Source organism: Dermacentor andersoni, chromosome 7 (assembly GCF_023375885.2).
Source record: "Dermacentor andersoni chromosome 7, qqDerAnde1_hic_scaffold, whole genome shotgun sequence".
In the NCBI taxonomy this organism is placed as follows: domain Eukaryota; kingdom Metazoa; phylum Arthropoda; class Arachnida; order Ixodida; family Ixodidae; genus Dermacentor; species Dermacentor andersoni.
In genome coordinates this window covers 22,193,486-22,215,680 of record NC_092820.1, presented here as the reverse complement: position 1 = coordinate 22,215,680, position 22,195 = coordinate 22,193,486, and the positions used below count along the sequence as shown (strand labels likewise).

The following is a 22,195-nucleotide window of genomic DNA, read 5'->3' as shown; positions in this document are numbered from 1 at the left end:
ATCTTGACGCGATGGACGCTGCGGAGCTGGATCACCAGCATGGAGACCGCGTACTTCTACAGAACTTTGCAACTTTAGTGCATGATATATATTAGGTTGTGCCTAAACTGACAAGTCGCAGCGCCTGCTAGGATTGCCAACTTCGGGATTGCCGGAATAAATGCAAACCTAGATTGCAGGTCTACAGGCAGCTACGCCGTTGCTATGCATCTGCAGAGCAAAATATATAGCATCGATTAAATCGCGAAAAAGATCAGTCAAGTAGTTATAATTCACCTGTAGCGAGGAAGAGGAACACTATAGTGGGCCATCCTCTCCATCGCTTTCTAGTGGCTCAAGCTCTCCAGCGCTGTTCTTGAGGAACGCCGCTCATGCTGAGAGTCCGTGCCCTGCGATGATGGTCGGCGTAGCCGATGCTGTCTAATAAACGACTTTACAAGTAGTAGAAGTTGCTTCGGCCTACAACCTCAACCCTGGAACTTCGATCCCGTTCTGTACGCTCAACCATGCCTGAAGGCGCATCCCAGCCAACGCCGCCTATTCCATCCCAGCAAGCGCCTCCTCCGTTAGTCCTGTGCTCTGGCGTGCTTCGCCACAGGGACCCTGCCATTTTCAGCAACGCGGACCACATCGACGTCGAGGACGGGCTGACCACATATGAAACGCTAAGCGCCCGAAACAGATTCGACGATCCCGCCAAACTGAGCAACGCGCTCTTCTATCTCGCGGGCGTCGCCAGTCTCTGGTACAACAACCATGAGGCCGACTTACCGACGTGGTCCTCGTTGAGGACCTCTTTAGTGGCTGTGCTTGGTCGGCATGCTGTGAGCAAGCTGCGAGCGGAATCGCGTTTTCTAGAACGTGCAGAGCAGCCGGGTGAATCATTCACCAGCTACAAGAAGATGTGTGGGACTCGTGTAAGAAAGTCGATGCGACGATGTCGGAGTCTCACAAAATCATAAATGTCTCAAAAGGGATAGAGGAGGATACTTTCAACATGCTTCTTGCCAAGAATCCTCAGTCCGTGACACACATAATCACACCATGCCAAAACTACGAGGAGCTACACAGGCAGCGCTCGTTGACACGTCGCCCTTCCTCGCTCGATGATCTCATTAGCTTGTTTGGCTAACATATCCGACCAGTCAGCGTTGCTTGCTGAAATGAAAACGTTCGTTCGGGAGGAAGTTGCACGCCAGCTCTCCTTGAGATCCTTCGCTAAGAACCTGTGTCGAATTTGACGCCTCCGCTCCTTCGCACGATTGAGCCAACATCTCCTTGCAGCTGCACCACTGACGCTGAAGTCATCACGAGGACCCAGGCACTCTCTTCAAGTATACCTCTCCGTTCTGCCGACTTCCTGCATAGACCCCGACTGCCGCCCGCCGTGCAGTCCTGTCAGCAGCCGCCCCGTACAACGCGTCCTGTGACATGGATGGGAGCTGCCCCGCCGAGCCGCTGGCGTACTCCCTACAACCGACCAATACGCTTTGCGTGCGCCTACGCCGGTCACGTCGCATGCTTTTTGTAATCATGTGCAGCCGCCTAACGCCGCACCACACGTGACAAGCCAGTGAAACCGTCCGTATTACGGCCCTCTGTCGGCTCTGGCGCTGACATTGCTCCCGACTGCAACTACCCGCCGTTCACCTTCTCCACGCTGCCGCTCACTGTCGCCGATGCGAGCTCGCTCCGTATTTTGGGACGAGCAAAAGTAATCGTCGCAGTCCGAGAGGCAAGGGCTTCGACAACGTTGAAATGTGAAAGCCCTCATCGCAGTCATTCGAACGTAATCGAAACGTTTGTTGACGGTGTTCGCAGATCTGCGCTCATGGACACTGGAGCCGCCGTTGGTGCTGTGAAAGCAAAGCTTCCCCGCTTACTTCGTAAAGTCACGACACCCCTTTCTGGACTGTCCCTCCGCACAGCCAGTGCTCGTCATGCTCACCCCTTGGCGGCTTGCACTGCTCGTGTTATCACTGCCGACGTTCTATACGCCATGTAATTCGTTGTCTTGTCCTCGTGCTCTCATGACGTTATCCGCGGCTGGGATTTTCTCTCGCGCCACAATGCCGTTATTCATTGCGCATGGGCCGAAATATAACTGTCACCGCTGTCAGATTTGCCGCTCACCGACAATGCTTCACTTTCGAAGAAATTACTTGCCGAAGCTGACATCCACATTCCTCCGAACGCCTCAATGGTCGTGCCGACATCCTGCAGCGGAATCTCAGACGATGTTGTGCTACTCTCTCCATCAGACCGCTTTCTCACTCGGAAATATCTGCAGCTACATTTGCGTCAGTGGAGATCACTGACGTTTCGCTGACCGTGACAATGACAGGATGTCAATGACATCACTGACATCCGTTTCCATACTCTGTGTTGCTACTCCGAGCGGCATGTCTTGGCAATGTAGAAGCGATCGAAGACGTACGAGTTATGGACGTGCCCAATGACGATTACTGTGCTAGATCCAGTGAATTATGTGCTGTTTTTACGTGTCACCTATCACCCAGGGATGTGTTCGGTTCTTCTATTGGCGATGCACTTACACCGGTAAAGCGGTCTCAGATTTTGTGCCTTCTAGAAGAATTTCGTTCTTCTTTCGATGTAGAGCAATCTTCCCTGTGCCGGACGCCATCTGTTACACATCGCATGGATACTGACCGATAACCACCATTGCGGCAACTTCCGTATCTTTTACCGCCTGCAGAACGTCGTGTAATCAACGAACAACTTGACGACTTGCTTCGCCGCGAGGTGATGCGACCTTCGAGCAGTCTATGGGCATCCCCTGTCGTCCTTGTTAGGAAGAAAGATGATTCTGCGCGGTGTTGTGTGGACTACCGCCGCCTAAAGAAGATTACTCTCAAGTACGTTTACCCTATCTCGCACATAGACGACGCGATTGAGAGTCTACAAGGCGCCAAATTCTTTTCATCTCTAGATTTGCGTTCAGATACTGGCAAGTGCCCCTAGCAGACACCGATCGGCCGAAGACAGCTTTTGTCACAGCCGACGGCTTATACAAATTTAACGTAATGCCTTTTGGACTTTGGAATGCACTCGCAATGTTTGAGTGCGTGGTGAACACAGTTCTGCGCGGCTTGAAGTTGCACATGTGCTTGTGCTAACGTGACGACGCTGTTAGTTTTGCTCCCGACTTCACCACGCACCTTCCATAGCTTCGGTCTGTTTTAATGTGTTTAAGAAACGCAGGGCTACAACTAAAGCTGAAGAAGTGCCGATTTCCGGCTCGGCAGCTGACAATTCTAGATTACGTCGTATCCAAGGATAGAATTCTTCCCGATCCAGCCAAGCTTTGAGCCGCTGACGAATTTCCTAAGCCAACGTCCGTCAATGAATTGCCCAGTTCCATCGGTTCGTGTCCATACTTCATACGCTTCGTTCGCGATTTCGCCGTCATCATATTGCCCCTGACGAAGCTCCTTGGAAGCAGCGGGCCCCTCACTTCGTGTTCGTCCCAGTGCGACGAGGCCTTCACAATCCTGTGCCGTTTGCTGAAGTCACCTCCCATTTTGCATCACTACCACCCGACGTCCCCTACCGAGGTGCACACCGATGCCAGCGGTGTTGGCCTCGGCGCTCTTCTTGCCCAGTGCATACTGGGTTTTCCTGAATATGTCGTGGCCTATGCAAGTTGTACACATGCCAAAGCTGAGGCCAATTACATTGTGACAGAAAAAGAATGCCTGGCCATTTGGGCTCTCAGCATGTTCAAGCCCTATTCATATGGCCATCCATTGGATTTAGTCACGGATCACCATGCACTATGTTGCCTACCGTTCTTGAAAAATCCCTGAGGCCGTTTTTCCTTATGGCATTTCGCCTGCAGGAATACGATATCGGCATGCTGTACCGCAGCGGACGCCAGCATTCTTACGCCGACGCCCTCTCGCGTTCTCCCTTACCTGTGACAATGCCTGCCGCTCACTATCCCAGTTTACTGTTTCTTCGCTCAACCTTAACACTATCGCGTCTGAGCAGCGCAAGGACGCTTGGATTAGCTCTTTTACAGACTTGCTTTCCCGTTTATCAGCACCACCAACCATTCGCACGTTGCGTCGTCAATGTCACGATTTCGCCATTCGCGACAACCTGCTTCACTGACGCAGTTATAACCCCGACGGGCGCCAGTGGCTGTTAGTAGTACATCGTAGTCTCCGTTCTGACATATATGCGCAGCTTTCCACACCGATACACAGCGTGTGGACCCGCGATTATTCAAAACTTAACCAGTGCGTTCGACAGCGGTAAAAATGGCGAGGGATGTACAGCTACGTTCAGAAATCCGTCTGCTCTTTCCCGTGTTGTCAGTGCCGGAAATCTCCACCCCTCCTCTCTTCAGCTGGTGTGCAACATTTGCCCTACACGCCCGTTTGGGCGTGTCTGCATCAACATGCATGGGCTCCTTCTCCTGACATCACCTGGAAACCGCTGGGCCATTGTGGCTGTTGACAACCTAACAGCGCGCGATGTTGCCTCCTTCATGCTTCATCAATTCATGCTGCGTCATGGACCGCCTGAGGATCTATTTATTGATCGCGGACGTGTCTTGCTATCCGAAGTAGTTCAAGCCATCCTTAAGAAGTGCCAGATTGTTTATCGTACAACTACGGCCTACCATCCTCAAACCAATGGCCTTACGGAACGCTTCAACCGTACGCTCGGCGACACGCTTGCTATGTACGTCACCTCCGACCTCACAGATTAGGACGTCACTCTGCCCTTTGTGACCTACACGTACTGGCTTTTCACCCTTTTTCTTACTGTACCGTCGGCACCCGTCGCACACAAACGACACAATTCTACCATACCGGCCGGATGCATCTGAATGTGCTCCCATTTCTGTCACAGCAAAACATGCTGAAGAGTGCCGAAATCTCGCAGTGGCCTTTACCTCCAATGACCGATAGCGGCAGAAGAGCACTCGCGGTGACGCCACCTCTGCACCCACTTTCCGTCCTGTTGCGCTTGTATGGCTTTTCGTTCCTTCTGCTGCACCTGGGCTCTCTTAAAAACTACTGCCCAAGTATAAAGGGCCATACCGCATCGTTGAGCGCGCGTCCCTGGTCAACTATGTGATCGAACCCATTGAACAATGTTCGGACATGCGCCGTCATGAAAGAGGCATTGTCAACGTCGAACGCCTCAAGCAGTACTATGATCCACTCATAGTGAGGAGTTCTTAGGTCGTAGAACGGCTCCATTTTCGTTCCTGGGTGTAAATGTAGCGCTTTCTAGTGCGTCAAGCTTTCCAGCGCTGTTCTCGGCGAACGTCGCTCGGCGAACGTCGCTCCTGCTTAGAGTCCGTGGCCTGCACTGGCGGTTGGCCCAACCGCTGCTGTCTAACAAACAACTCTACGCACTTTACATTAGCTTATACGCCCAGTAATTGTGAACACCGTTGTATGTGACTACAGGCTAAAAAAAAGTGTACACTCTTTGGGGTGTATATCTGGCACACAACGATAATCGTCATCAGCCTTGCTTGCGTTTCCTTTCTTGAAAACGCCGTGCCTGCAACTTTCCTGTCGGTAATGCTATGTCATGCTGATAACGTGCATGCCGTTCGTTATTGGGAAGTACCGGGCTCGCTGCGTTAAAGAAAGGAAATGCGGACAAGACAGATGCCGTTTGCTGTTGTGTGGCAAGATACGACTCACAGGGTGTAAACTTTTCTTGAAGTGTATACGGCAGCTACAGGTCTTCGAGGCAAGACCGGGACCAAGCAATGCGAGCGTAACGGCTGTGACTATAGGTACTCAAAAGAAGAAAAACATTTATCCTTTTATCACACAGCGACGCAATCACAACGTAGAAAGTTTCGTAGAAGCAGGGGCCACACCGGCCGTGTAGGAAAAAAGAACCAACCAGAAAGCTCACTTTCGCGCACAGCATTCGCCGCAAGCATTTCCCGCTAAAGATTGCGCTTCCATAAGTTGTAATAGCCGGGAAGCTGCAACTGTGTGGGTGGGCTATTTATAGCGCCGCGAGTCGCGGCTCTGCCAGTCGGTGCAGTGATCGGCGCTGTGCCTGAATGTATAGGGAAATGGAAACACGTGCTCAAATTTTGCATTAGGGAGTATCGCAATCGTGGGTGGTTTGTATTCGCGTGTGTTCCTTCCGTGCTGCAAATTGGAGTGCGCGCGTTAAATCAGTGACTATCATTGAGTCCTGCATTCGATTGACGTGTATAGGAGCACTTGTTGCCCCCAGCATTCTTCTTTATGCGCGCGGGAATACGAGTGCGACATTACACTGCACCACCCGCATAAAGCAATAGATCCTTCTTGTTGCCTTCTCGTTAATAGTTCCATTTTTCTTGCTTCATTTTGGTGTATGGCTCAACTGCACTCTCATAAATGGTACTGGAGAAAAACGAGCAGTAGGCACTACTTCGAAGAAGACGACGACGACGAGTTTGAAGCCGTGTGCCACGATCACCTGAGCTTTGTGACCTCTCGCTGTGTCACTCTCTGAGATCTTCAATAATTACCCCAGAATACCTCTCGACAATTTGGTGGAGGTGCCGGGACCCCTTACCCACCTGGAACTCCGCAGCCGGACGCTCCCTCCCGTCTCTGCCATGCCTGAGGACGCTGCGCAGCACGCTCCTCCCCAGGCATCGCCGATCGCCTGGTCTGGTTATCTCCTCTCTTCAGCGGCACCGATGATCACGACGTAGAGAATTGGCTCTTGTCGCACGGCCGCGTGAGTGCTCATAACAGATGGGATGACACAGCTAAACTAACGTCATCTTCCATCTTTCTGGATTCACTAATATCTGGTTCCGGAATCATGAATCCGCCCTTTCCACCTGGACATTTACGCATTTTTTCAAAGAAGTCTTCGGTCGCCCTGCCCTTCGCAAGCTTTGCGCGGGACAATGCTTGCGTGGTCGCGCTCAGCAAAAGCGACAAAACTTCCCCAGCTACACTGAAGGTGTAGTTGACCTTTGCCGGCTCATTAATCCCGCTATACCCGAAGCTTAAGAGATAAAGAATGTACTGAAAGGCATAGAGGTGGACTCCTTCTAAATGCTCTTGGTGAAAAAATCCTAAATCGGTTGACGACGTCATTACGCTGGGCCAGAGCTACGACGAGCTCCACAAACAACGCCTTACTACGCGCCGACCTGTCTCGCCCGACGACAAGACTGTCGGCCCTAACCGACAGTCTCGTTGCTCCTGCTGCCCACTGCTCGATCCTCTACCAAATCAAAAAATTTGTTCGCGAGGAAATCGCGCGCCAAATGTCCCTTATGCCTGCTACCCAGTCCGGAACTCCGACGAATCATACCAACACCTCCTAAAAACTTCAGGCCTGCGCGCTATGCGAGTGACGTAAAATCCGGTAGGCGGATGGCCGCGTCGCTCGCTTCCACCGTCGCGCTCGTTGTTGCTTTTTTAGGATGGCTTAGTCCCTTTCTATCAACCGCTGTATTTAGCGCGAGTGTGAGCGCTATACAAGCGGGAAAAAAACATAAGCATGCGCTCATTTATAAAGAAAGGCAGAACTTGCTGTGAAAGAACTAGGGGCCTGGTCAGCTGCAGTTCACTTTTTTTAAAGAAGTTTGTAAGGTCAACGAAGTACTCTAGGTGAGTGAATAACTGTGATACAAAACGCGGGGCGACTTCTGCAGTGCAGTTCTTTGGCCGGCTTCTTCTTCATCGGCGCGCGATGCGTGAGTTCGCGATGATGGAGACAAAACCAGCAGGTCATCACATTCATGCAAAATGTATACTAGTACCAACTGCAGCTTTCTAAGATTGTTGCTCCCACGGGGCTGTTTATTGTGTGCTCAAAATTCCAGAATGAAGCAAAGTTTAAAGTCGTCAACGAAAAGACAAATTTCTCTTTATTGATCAAGGGTATTCAAAGGCACCATAAAAAACGCAATATTAAAATACAGACAGTGAAAGAACTAATAAAGCATCAGGGCAACAAAATTGAACTGCAAGGTAGCAACCACAGACATGTAGAACAAGCATGCCCAATAAATATGAGGACATAAATATTTGGAGCGTGTCACATATAGGGGAAGAACAGGTCACTGCAACAAAGATCTTCAAGGTAATGAAGCAACGCGCAGCTGTGGGCAATGCAAGCTATCCTCTGTGTGTACGTGATTCGTCAAGGAGTAAAGAAATCATGGTTCGCAGTAAAAAAAATACAAAAAATTTCGAGCAATATGCACAATAAGCACAAAACATATTTGTTGAAAAGAATTACAAGCGACTAGAATTAGGAAATTGAATCCTTTCGATAATATGGCACTGCGAAAGCAAATCAAAGCAATAAACACTCCACATGCAAGCATGCATATGGAAATACAAGCAACACACTAACTGGCGATGTATTAAATTGAAATTATAAAATTATCCAAAAAAACACTGGAACCACAGCAAATTACCCAGGAAAAGGTGAAGAAAAGAGCACAAGACAGACATATTAGAGGTTGGATTGCGCAACATTTTGACGAGCATCCAACCTAATATCCCAACTTCCAACCTACAACATCCAACCTCTAATACGCTATGCAAACACGCCCAGTCTTCAACCTTGAGAGTTAGATAGTTTGGAGAGGACAGTCAGCTTCCTTTTTTTTAATTCCGCGTTATGAGATGACGCTGAAAGAAGGTGGTTTTTCCTTTTGCACATGTTGTTTAGAAGCACGTTTGCTGCTGAATGCAGCAATAGGTCCATGAGTTGTTCAAGTCTATGGCCATTCAGGCATGTGTCAGTCTTCAAATTCTGGTAAGACCTCTGTTGTTCAGCACATCAGATCAGTTCGCTGGCCTTCTAACTTCAAGAACCTAAGGCGGTGTTCCTTAGATAGAAGTTGCTCTATTACTGCAAGCGCATACATCACAGCATCTACAACAACTGGTGCTAGAAAACAAAGACCACCCCTATTAATGGCTTCGACGAAGCTATTCATGGGATTCCTCCACTTTCCTAGCCGCCACAAGGTTTCTTTTACATTCTTCACATTTCTGTGCCTTATAAGTAGCATGAGCAAAATAGTCAGGTACAGTCTTGGTCAAAAAACGTGAACCCGCTGTGAACGGCCGGGGAGCAGCTGCGCTCCGCTATCGCCGGCGCGCACCGCTGCTCGCTTGCGCCGAGGATAAAGAGGGCGAGGGAAGCATGTCTCTTGCTATCAAGCACGCTTTGATAACAGCTAGCGCTCGCGAAAAACTGGGGCAGTGGTAGTTCTGCCAGCTGCGAGGTCGTCTTGCCGCCGCCGTGGTACGGCGTTTCCTGAAAGTAAATGCGCTTGTCTGGGAAAAACTGCCCGGCTTCCATGCAGCGCGTTATACTATAAAAACTGTCCTAATCATCGAAATTACCTATTACAGTTTTATGCTACACGTTCAAAGGCGAGAGCCTTCGCATTGTGCTTTTAGATAAACATTTTGAGTGTTTCTGAGTGCGATGAAAACAAAGGAAAGAAATTACAAACTAGCATGTATCAGTGCTGCCTAGCATTGTTCCAGGTTTTATTGTAATATGCGGGCGATTCAATCATCGTTCATTTAGAAAAGACCAGAGGCAGTAATTTCAACTAGAAAAGCTCTGTTCGGAAAGGGCCTGTTACCACCATTAAAATATTTCAAATATGTTGACCGCACTTCTCCACTAAGGAAGGACCACACGGGGGCGTTCGGTGTTGAAGTTCTTTAAGTAAACCCACAGTGAGATTATAAAAAATTTGCGGGACTACAAGACGTTTGCCCTGCCTGAGTAGCCGATTGAGTTAGACCCTTTCCCTAGGCATTTCGGAAAGTGCCCACTACCTCGCTTTTCTTTATATCTTCCTGCATACTGCATCATTGTCGTTAGGGCCCACTTTCATGCACACATGAGGCCAGTGTAAGTTGATCCCGTTTGCATAGGGCATCACGCGTTTGAATCGCATAAAGTAGACTCGGGCCACGAAATTATAGGATACTCGTATAGTGAACGCGTCACACCGGCGGTGCTGTGACGGGCTCACTGGAAAAGGTATTTTGGATATAGTTTACTGAGGTATCGTTCCTCTTTACGAGAAAGGGCTTCACATGCAGTTTTTTAAAAAAATGGGTTATACGTAGCGTCCTTTAAACCAGAGATCTTGGCTAGTTTACAGTCAAACACATGGACAAGCTGCAATTGTTCGGGGCAACCACAGACCAAGCCACATTCAATGCCTTGAGGGCGTGTTCCCCCCTTTGATTTCGTCGAGAGATGCAGGTGCCACCCTGAAGCTTATGCTATCTTGATTAATTTGCTGCTTGTGACATTCAGGATTACAAAAACGACATGCCATTGTGACACATTATTTAATATATAATTCAGCTGCTGAAGTCAGATCTTAGCTACGATCCTCGCAAAGTACCCGTGTTCGAGCATGCGCAGGACTATTCATAGCGTTGTTCCTTTAATTTGGTCCCAGAAAACATTAACTGACGATTCCGATACTCGGAATTGCGAAATTTGTGCGTATCGCGTTTGACAGCGGCCGCCAGAGACCCTGGCCCGCTCATCAAGCATACGCTGTAAACGGCATGCTAGCCGGTCGGGTGGCTTCCACTTCGCCACCGTCGCATTGACGCCGCGCTGGCCGCACTAGTTTTTCACGAGTGTTGTTACCAAACGAGGCTTGAGAGCAAGAGACATGCTTCCCTCGCCCTCTTTATCCTCGGCGCAAGCGAGCAGCGGCGCGCGCCGGCGGTGGCAGCGCCGCGATAGCGGAGCGGTGCTGCTCCCCGGCAGTTCACAGCGGGTTCAAGTTTTATTGCGAAAGCAATACTGCTCGCACTTTCGGCCCATCGGTGGTCGTGGCGCCTCCTTACACAGCTGCGCGTCACGTGACCGTGTTACGTCACGCCAGACCGAGACGGGGCCCCAGCTCACGGCATCGATGGTGGAGGCGAAGCCTTGCGCACCGCTGCTGCGGCGCTACCGAGAGAGGGCGCTCGCTGGTGTGACGTCACGCTAGGATGATAAGTGGGGCTACAGCTCGGCTCCTCGCGGTGGTCGGCGCGCTGCCTTGCGCTATGTCGGATGATGTATAGCCATAAGTTTAAAAAAGGGCAACCATGTCCACACCATCAGCCGAACCAAGGCGCAGCCAAGGGTATTCCTTTCGCAATCTTCCAGGCTTAACCAAGCTAAGCCTTCAGCCAATTGTTTGGCCGAGACTGTACATATGTGTTCGCTGGGAGTTTTGAAGATGAAGGTTCAGGTCAGAATCTGTGACCTCAATGCTGAAAGCTTTATCAAAGTTGTGTTGTTGTCACGTGCTCGGTTGAGGAAGCCTGAATTCTTCAGTTGGTAGAATTGGCAGGGAATTTTGCAAACGAAGTTTTTCCTCACACTCGTACACTTGTCGAATAGAAACATGGTACTGGCCGCCCGCAAGTTGTCTTTATTGACCGAACTTCGCCTGAAGTGGATGGGTCTGAACTTCTCCCAGAAGCAGGTAGCGCATCTTAAGTTCCTCAAAGCAGTAGCGAGAGAATTCTATTAGGCCACAGGACGTAAGACGCAAGGCACTGACCGTTTCACCGAATGAAAACACCATTGTCAAAACTTAGTGCAATCCATATGTCTAGCCAAGTCGCAATCTTCTCAAGAAATTGGATTCTTTCGTCATTTGCCATTGCTTTCCCTGGCTCTTGAAAAGGGTCACGTTTTCGTTAGCCCTTCGAAGAGGTTTTGACATTTACCACTTACCACCAGCGAACGATAATGCGGATAAAGTTCGCAGTTTATGATGTTCTGTCAATGCTATTGGCATTCGCCAGAAACCCTTCTGCAGTAAATTGATTGAATACTTGTAGTGCAATCTTCACATTTTGCCGCTGTAAATTTGACGAATTCAAAGTTTTTGAGGTTAGCTGGTGGCCATACTTTAGCCAACACCCTTCTTCCAGTTTCTGTTGTCTGCGCAGTGCTTCATACGAAGACCACATGATATGACTACTGTCAATTGTATAAACAGCCATCTCAAACTTCGGGTAATAGAAATCGGTGCCATGATTTTTTTTTGGCCTATCCAATTATTCCACACACATTTCAAGAGGTGGACAGTTTCAACAAGGAAAAACAGGGGTCTCGCCGGGTCGCAGGGATGTGGATACACAAACTGCAGCTTTGGAAGACTGCAAAAGCTTGACATTGTCTTTCCATTAATAGCATTGTTGTTAGTAGCAATACATACTACTTTGTACCCGTGCTACTCCGAACCAGTCACCACTTTTATGGCGACGTTATGCAACATAGCAGTGTCAAGGGTTTTAACAAGAAGGATGTGAGCGACCTCTTTAAAAGATGAAACCAAACTTTGTAGCATAAAGACATGGGCCGTCGTGGCAGCGTCAGAGGAGTTAAAGGCAGCTGCACAAACATTGCCACCCTTGTCATCCAAGAATGGTTTCAAGCTAATTTCATCAAGCATCAATGTCAGTATGCGCTAGTGAGGCTGGAGACACTTCACGCGCTTCTTCATGTAAGACAAAAAAACTTTCATCCATCTTTCCTTGCGGTGACAGCTCACATGATGCACAAAACTTTCTGCTGGTTGCTAGGTGAGGAAGTGTAGTAACACCTGCGTGTCGCAGGACTTTGTAAGCGTGGTGCGATATTGTAAAGAGAAGACTAGCAATAACCATCAAATGTTGTGAATATCTGGGCATTTTTATTGTGAATATTTCCAGCTTTTCTTTCAGCGCTTTAAGGACATTTCTAGTTTCCACTGGTAGCTGCTATTTCGAAACGTGGAGCAGGGTATCGACAGCTTTAACCACATTCTCAGGAATAATAGATTGTGTTTCAAACTTAGCCAGTCTCGAGAACTTCTAGGCTGCCTCTCATATCCTGAACTTTGTTGCGGACAGGATAGTCATTTCCTTTGGTAAGTTTGACCTTTAGATGGCATACAGTTATGTCCATACTGTCACTGATCGCAGCAGAAGCTTCAATGTTTGGCATGGTGCTTCCAGTTGGCAAAATGAACATTATACTCGACGAAGTATACGGTAGTGACCACTCCTCTGGCAACGAGGATCCCTGCTTACATGTCATTAGCTCTGTTATTGTCTGGAACTGACACCTGCCAACTTCCGTCCTATATGACGACAACGAATGCACCAATTGCTTTGCAAGGTGGGAGGACTCCAGTCGCTGCAGTCGATCTTGTTGCTCCTCTGTTGTTGTGTAACACTGTGGTGTGGACAAGTATGATGGGCAGTCCTTCAATATTGAATGTACAGCACTAAGGTCCAGTCGTGGTACCGCCTAAGTGGTCTCGATAACCTTTCTAGTCCTTTCGTCATGATAGACAGACTTCTTTATAATAAAGCTCTCATGGAAGCGCAGCGCACAGACCTTCAAAACCGAAAGCAGGGGATTGTATGACAAAACGATGTCATTGTGTCTCCGAAAGGATAGTACTCATATTATGTATATGTGCTCAAGGTAGTTTTTCTAGTACTGGCAGATTAGATTCTTTCGAGATGCAAGCACAGGCTGAACGAACACATTTCACAGAAAACACATGTGCTCCTCAGTTAGCGTGTGCTAAAAGATCTAAAGGCATGCTTCTATTTGAGAATTATTCTTGTCGTTAAGCTCGGCAAGATCATTCCGCGAAAATCATAGCGGCTGAAGAGCATGGAAGAACGTACAACAGGCAGGTTAAGCACATGAACTATGAGAGCGAATCTAAATGTTACGGCTTGCCAACATAACACCAAATTGATGACATGACGGGAGCCGAAAGCATCGCAATGAAGCTTAGCGTCACCAACTGCGTAAATCAATGGCTATATGTCTGGTTTCAAGAAATAAAGCTTTGATTCCGCTTCCGTGACAAAGTTACTTTTCCTGCAGATAGCAGAAACATTTGGGCCGCTCAAAACCACTGGTATGACTAGCTGGTTCATGCTTGCGCGGATCATTGCAGAGAACGTAGTACATAGTGGTCAGCCTTTTTATTACTGCAAGCTGACAGCGTACTTGCATCAGATAATAGATCGGAGATGGCACCGTCTACGGAGATGTTTGACTGAAAAATAACTTCCCTACTGCTCCAGCCACAGTGCTATTTCTTCCCAACTGCAGAAGAAGGAACGTCGAGAGCTCTTGACTGCACTCAACGGGGAGAGCTGGCGTTACGTAGAGACCTCTTCTTTGCAAGACATCCTTCATATTTGATTATTAATCTCACACAATTTGGCAAATATACGACGTAAAACTAGCAAAAACCAACTCTGGCTGCTTTACGCCACCTCTGCGCGAAATATGAATGCGAAAATTTTCGTCGGTCAGCCGTGGAAGCATTCCAGGAGTCTTTCCAACGCCTCGTCCCTCTCAATGATGCAACAGATTGTAGGCCTAACGCTCAATGTGTTCGCACTGACAGTGAACTTTGCGCACCGTAAAAGCGCGCATGAAGGTACACAAGCTAATTAAAGCAATCCTTACCCTTGAAGAAGCTGTAACTTGGTGGTCCTTGCAGGGCATGGCACGCAGCCACTTGTTTCGCTGGGCCTCGTCCTTTGGAAATTAGAAGACTTGAATTTTCGAGTCTTCGTCGCAGTTTCTCCGGCATTTCGGCACGCAGCACTTGTACGGCATGCTGATAGCCACAATTCATGGCTTATGCATCACCACGCACGTTGATCACGCGCAGGGACGCACACCCAGTACAGAAACACAAAACCACGCCAGAACGATGCATACAACGTCGGGCTGATTGCTGCTGGTCCAGTGCGGGCACTGCTGCGCCGACTATGGGGTTCGCTTTGTTCGCTATCTAACGCGCGCCTACCGGAGGCGATTGCCTACCGGATATAACGTTGCACACGTGAGATCTGGCAGCGCGCAGGCCTGAAGTATTTAGGAGGTGTTGGTCATACACGAACAAGTCAGCAACGCACTACCCCTCACTACTCGGCCATGGACCTCCAGCGCCCGTTCAGCTTACGTACGCTGCCGTCGTCGCCAGTCCAAGACCTCCGCCTGCTGTTGGGCACTACACGACCACAAGCGGCTTCTACGCGGCGCGTTCTGCAGCCGTGAGCTACAAGCCCCGAAGCGGCTTAAGCGCACTTCCACAACCCCTACGCCCGGCTCAATTTTGTGCACCCCAACCTGGGCCCCCTGTTCACAATCCGTGGCGTGCCCTAGACAACCGGCCCATTTGCATAGCGTGTGGCCTTGCTGGCCACGTGGCACGGTCCTGCCGCCGGCAAAGTTGGTACTCTTCCAATACTGCGAGACCACAAGGGAATGCTCCTGACTGCCAGTCCCGCTATTCTCCACCAGTACCGCCTTTCGCTTCCGCTTCTCTTCCCCGAAGCTTCAGCACTCGTCGGTCTCCATCTCTCAGTCGATGTTCACGTTCTCCTATTATCCGCCGCCTTTCTGCTGCTAAGGAACTCTGCCAGGCGCCGTTCCAGAGGCAAGACTGTGATGGCTTTAAGCTGTCAAGCGCTTGTTTATTCACTGCGAACGTTATTAAAGTCTACGCCAAAGGTGTCGCCGTTCACGTGCTTGTCGATGCTGCTGCCGCAGTGTCAAGATGACTAGCCGCCCGGCAGCTAGTCATCCTTGGCCACGTTGCTTCGAAAGATATGTGCTGCCAGATCCAACCAAACTCCAAGCCATCACCAAATTCCCACGATCGAAGACCACAAATGAACTCCGCAGCTTAATCGGATTGTGCTCATACTTTCGTTGTTCCATCCGCAACTTCAATACTATAATCGTCACTATTTCAGCACAACATTGCCCGACTTTATTACCAACAATCCACACAGGTTTCGGAAATAATTTCGCCCGTGTTGAGGTGTGTCACCCGAACGGTCTCTAGAAGAGAAAATGGCTCGAGCGAACACATTCAACAACTTTTTCTTTTCGGTTTTCACTTCAGATATGGTTTACTTCCCTCCCTACCCTGCCCACCTAAAACCATCGATTCATTAAGCATTACCAATTGCCAGAGTTCTTGATCTATTGCTTAATCTCGACATCAAGAAAGCTAACGGGCCAGATAATATCCCGAATGAATTTTTAAAAACTTATGCAGAATGGTGTAGCCAATATCTAGCCATTATATACCGCAAATCACTCACGTCTGCACAACTACCAGATGACTGGAAAAAAGCGAAGGAGATTCCTATACATAAATCCGGTAACAGCAACGAACCTTCTAACTACAGGCCAATCTCACTTATCAGCACATCTTGTAAAATATTGAAACATATTATCTTCAAACACATTACTATATTTCTCGAGCAAGAACATATATTAATAGCGCAACAACACGGCTTTAGAAGTGGCCTCTAATCGGTGACACAACTAACCGAAGTGGTGAATGACCTTGCGCTCAGTCTAAACAACCGAAGCGAGACAGACATGATCCTCCTCGACTTCAGTAAAGCATTTGATTGTGTAAGCCATGTAAAATTAGTTGCAAAACTAGAGTCAGCAATCAGAGGTGGTCAGAATACTGCATGGATAAAAAACTTCTCACATCGAACACGGTATGTTATTGTAGATGACACCCCTTCCAAGTCTGTAGCTCTCACCTCCGGTCTTCCCCAAGGGTCAGTATTGGGCCAATTGCTATTTTTGATCTTTATTAACGACATTGCTGCTTACATTGAATGTGGCATTAAGCTCTTCGCGGATGATTGTATTGTTTACAAAGAAATTGTCAGTTGCGCCGACCGCTTATTAATAAACAGAGCACTGGATTTGGTGTCCAGTTCGTGTAAAGAATGGCAAATGTCAATTAACACCACTAAATCTGTATGCATGTCCCTTACAACAACAAAAAAAGAAGCCTTCGGAATGTTCTGATGCCCTCGCTGGCACTTGCCTAAATAAAGTAAATAACCACAAATACCTAGGTTTGACATTCTCTTCTGACCTTTCATGGAACTTACATATTGATAATATGACCTCAGCTGCATTACGCAAGCTTATGATTTTTACGCCTTGCACCGAAACACAGCAGATTACTAGCCTATACAACTTTTGTTCGCCCCGTCTTAGAATACGCAACATCGTCTGGTTTCCGCACACATCAACTAACATATCCAAACTAGAAAAGGTGCAGAGAAAAGCTGTGACGTTCATTTTTGACAAATACAGGCCCTATGACTCCCCTAGAAACCTCTTAGCTGATGCAGGTTTCAAAACACTACCTCTTAGGGCCAGACCAGCCCGCTTAAAATTCATCTACCCACGCCAGTTATAAGATAGACCGAACTAAGTACGCTACTTTGTCTACGTCACGCCTATCGCGAAAAAATCACGCGATTTCACTAAACCAGTACAGTGTTCGCAATGACACGCTTAACTTTTCACTTTTCTTCACGTGCGATCAGAGAATGGAATCTCATCCACTCAGACATAGTTTCCTCTCCGTCACTTTCATCGTTCATCAACCTACTAGAGACATCAAACAGAGAAGACACCACTTAACACACCCACATATCTTAGACTGTAATACTTATTTCTGTGCGTAGAATTTTTGGATTTCAACCCCCAAACTGGCCGCTTTTGCGCGGTTATCTGTTAGCTGTATAAGTTCTCTAATCTTCATTCATTCACTCATTCATTCGCAATTTTTTATGTAACTTCTAGTAATACAATATTGTTATATTGCTATACCAACTACATTGTTATGTTGTTAAAGCCATAATGTTATACCAACCAAAAGTATTGTATCATTGGTGATTTGTGCAGTAGTTAAGGAACCTTTTTCCTTTCTTTCTTTTACTGTACCATGCAACATGACCTGTTTGTTTCTTTCTGTAAAACTGTGCCCCCCCCCCCCCTGCTTTGGTCTCACTGAGACTGGCAATATTGCAAATAAAGAAAAAAATAATAGCGCATTTGACACAACCTCTCGCGGGTAACCACGACCGCTCGGCGTGGCCGCCAGTTGGCGATACCGCATTCATGACGCTGCGCCGCCTTCTAGCATCACCGCCCATCCTCCGACATTTCGACCCAGGTGCTCGGACAGAAATACACACGGACGCCAGTGGCGTCGGCACTCGCGTTGTTCTTGCGCAGCGAATGACTGGCTTCGATGAATACGTCGTTGCCAGCCGAGCATTCACTAAAGCGGAAACCAACTATTCCGTTATGGAAAAAAGAATGCTTGGCTGTCATTTGGGCCATAAATAAATTCCTCCCTTACCTCGACGGCCGCCCGTTGGACGTCATAAGTGGCCACCATGCTCTCTGCTGGCTGTCGTCCCTGAAAGATATTTCAGGTCGCCTCGCACGATGGGCGCTGCGCCTCCAAGAGTACGATATTCGAGTCCCGTACCGCTCTGGCCGTGAACATTCGGACGCGGATGCCCTGTATCGCTCCCCTGTGTCGGACCAGCCCAATTCTCCGAACGTATCGATATGCGAGTCCTCCCTAACCGCCACGAACATGCTTTCGGAGAGCAGCAGAAGGATCCCTGGATTGTTTCTATGCGGGCTTTTTTTTCTGTCACCTCCATCAGCGCCTTCTTCTGGCCGTGCATTGCGTCGCCTAGCACATCACGTTTCTGTTCGTGACGGGCTCCTATAACGCCGCAGCTACCTCTAGGACGGCCGCGAATGGTCACTCGCTGTCCCTCGGCACCTACGTTCGGACAGGTGCGTAACCTTTCACGATGACCCGCAATGTGCCCGTGCAGGAGTACTAAAAAACATACGCGCGCCTGTGACTCCGTTATTACTGGCGCGGGATGTACCGGTTCGTCCGCTAAAATGTCCGCTCCTGCCTCGCTTACCAACGCCGAAATAATACCCCTCGTCCCTAAGCTGCTCCGCTGCAACCATTGCCTTGTCCAGGCCGCGCCTTTGACTGCGCCGGAGTTCTTCTCTGCGTGCCCGTTCCGTGTAATTCAGACGGCAACTGCAGGGTGATTCTGGCGATAGACGATCTTACAAGCTACGCGGAAACTTCGCCTCTGCCCAACGCATCTGCGCGTGAGGTTGCCTGTTTCCTTCTGCGTAACATCACGCATCCCCGTGGAGCCCCCAGATAATTGCTGAGCGACAGAGGCCGCATCTTTCTCTCTCACGTTACAGAAGCCCTACTCGAGGAATGCCACGTATTTCACCGTACCACTACTGCATACCACCCACAAAATAATGGGATGACTGAGCGCTTTAAACGCACTGTTGGCGACATGTTAGCCAGATACGCCGCATCTGACCAGACCAATTGGGACCATATTCTACAATTCCTGACGTGTGCTTATAATACCGCCCCACCGACCACTACGGGATTTTCCCCATTGTTTCTTCTTTACAGACGCAAGCCTTCCTTCACAACGGATACCATCCTTCTGTATCACCCTGACACAACGGAGGCTACTATCCAGTCCGAATATGCTGCACACGCGGAAGAGTGCTGAAAGTTCGCACGCATATTTACCTGGGAAAATCTGCAGTGACAGAAGCACTGTCGGGATATCACTGTCTCTCCTGCACTCACTAATCTGGCTTTGAGTTCCTGCTGCCAGCCCTGGTCTTACACCAAAACTCGTTCGCTAGTACCAGGGTCCCTACTGTGTGGTCAGGCAAATATCTCCGGTGAACTATTTCGTAGAGCCCCTTGAGCCACCTTCGGATAAGCGCCGCCGAGGCCACGGGATTGTGCACGTTCAGTGGCTAAAGCCTTACTTCGGTCCACTTGTGCTATCTTGCCCGTATGTCGCCGGGACGGCTCCTCTTTCCCGGGGAGATAATTGTACAGGAGAACGAGCCGTAGGTACTGCTTCGAGGACGACGACAAGTTTGGTTGAAGCCGTGTGCATGGATCGCCTGAGCTGTGCGACCGCTCGCTGCGACCTGTGTGACTATCTGAGCGCTTCTTTGATTATCCCAGAGCACCTCTCGAGAAATATTTATTTCACACAGCCTCTGTCACGAAACCCATGAATGAAGAGGTAAGTGATATGGGCGCCTTTCGAGTACAGGACCTCTTAGAATGAGCGGTGTAACCGGTCGCTGGTCAAGCTGCACTTGCAGCTTGTCTTCTCTGTCTCCCCCAATCTGTTGGAAATAAAGACATATTCAATATTCAAAAATGCTTGCTTTCCCGATGCTGCTAAACGAGCTGCCTAAGCAGAGGCTCAGCGCCGCCACCGAGAGGACCCTCAGAACGACAGAAAGCTTAGCTAGTTGGTAAGGATTCATTATGCAAATAAGAGGTGAGGCGTGCAGACAGGACACAAGAGTAGAGAAGTGCACAACACGAACGGCGTTCGCGTTGTCCACTTCTCTACTCTTGTGTCCTGTCTGCACACCTCACCTCTTTTTTCCATAATGAGAGGACGCTGTCGTTCAGAATCAAATTCTATGCCACAATATATCGGGAATTCGAAACTCCTAGACGGCTGCGCTCAAATTTTGTATTTGGAAGTATCGTAATCGCCGGTGCATTTTTTCACGGCAACCGTGGCACCTAATTTGATGAGGTTTGTTACGTATAAAAGAAGAGAGTATAATGCAGAGACTGTTTGAAGCGAATTTCTTATTTAGGTTGCTCAATTTTTACAAACTGTGAAGAAGAAGACGCGCCTCGCGACACAGCCGCATCGCCAACGCGCGGCTCGGCTCGTGCTGTTGATTGCTGGCGTCCTTTTTGGACAGTGCTTCGAGCTGCCTCGAATAGGGGCTTGTTGGTACGGCATATCTTATTTTGTTATAGCGCAAGCTTGACACGGACAACAGAAGGCACATATAACACACACAGCTGGCGCTGTGTGTGTCAGGTATCAACAGCCGCAATCAACAGCGCGAGCTGAGCCGAGCCGCGCGTTGGCGATGCCGCTGTGCCGCGAGGCGCGTCTTCTTCTTCACAAAACATTATTTATAATTGCAAGACTTCCAAGAACTGGGCTATCAAGTTTCTGGAACTCAGTAATCACAATAAAGCGCTCGAAATTCATGTAGTATGCACCATTCTGAAGTATGTTTCTAATTTGGGAATGAGACTTTTGCAAAACTCTTCCGAATAGTGTAACAAATATACGTAGGCTATAAATTAGAAAATTTGCCTATTTCGACGCTCTAACAAATGCGGTTTACAGCATTGCGATATATTTTTTTCGGTGCAGTGCTATGAATTCCTAAAATTCGTGCTTTCATATTTTTCAAGCACACCAATCTTCGGCAAAAAAATGGTAGGCGACCCGAACCTTTCACTTAGGTGTCTCTTAGTCGCACTCGCACTTCGGCGTTGATCGTCTTTAGGTTAAGCGAGCGAATGTCTCTCCCCTGGCGCGATATGCGGGCGAGGAGGGAGGAAAGGCGAGGAGGAAGCGCCACCTGAAGGCGTAGCTCCCTAGGGAGCGGCGCACGAAGCGCACCTTACGCGCCCCCTCTGGTGCTGACGTCAGAGCATGTAATGCGCGCGCGCACCCAGCTGTAGCGAGTGAGCGAGCAGTCTGTCAGGCAACGGTTTCCCATTAATCAGCCGGTTAAGTATCATGCCACGTTCCTGTTTGTGAAGTCATTGGTGGCGTCATTACTGCTGCTTTCTACTTCTGAGCTTCCAGCAATTTCGCCAAAGTCGTGCTCACGTGGCGGCTATCCAAAGTCTACAATTCCGTATTTTGGTGTGCAGTAATCGGTGATTTCTTATTAAATTTATATATCCTAGAGACTTCAGTAACTCAACTTGTAACTAAACTTATGCTCTTATATCGTATCTGTAATGTAACCCTTAAATTTTGTACTGTACTATTTTTTTCAATTTTTTTTCTCGTTTATATGGAATTTCGTCCCGAATCTTCTCGGTAGGTGAACTGGAAGTGCTGCTCAAGAAACAAGAGGGTCACTCGATGCTGGTGGCACTAAAATTCCGCTTGTTACCGTCATTGGTATTTAGCGTTCTCTTTGAAATGAAGGAAATTTAATTGAATTGATTCAAAGGTTATTTTAAAAAATCATTTCTGCGTTTTACATCTATTTAAATTGGCGGCGCGGTAGATGGGCCTCAGCACCAATTGACGGTTCCACACCGAGTCGGGTAATGAGTAGAAATCGCGTGCGGCACAATCGAGGTGCTTAGAAGCGTTAGCGCACTGTGTGGGCTGTCTTTTTTTTTACTGGCGATGTGCGGATGGCAGCCTTGCGCCATTTATATATCTCT

General features: G+C 48.6%; 1 protein-coding gene across 3 annotated transcripts in view; it reads left to right on the top strand.

Annotated features, from left to right (window-relative positions):
• Positions 1-22,195, top strand: part of LOC126535619 (uncharacterized) — a 381,164-nt gene that overhangs the window by 158,832 nt on the left and 200,137 nt on the right. The window lies entirely within an intron of this gene.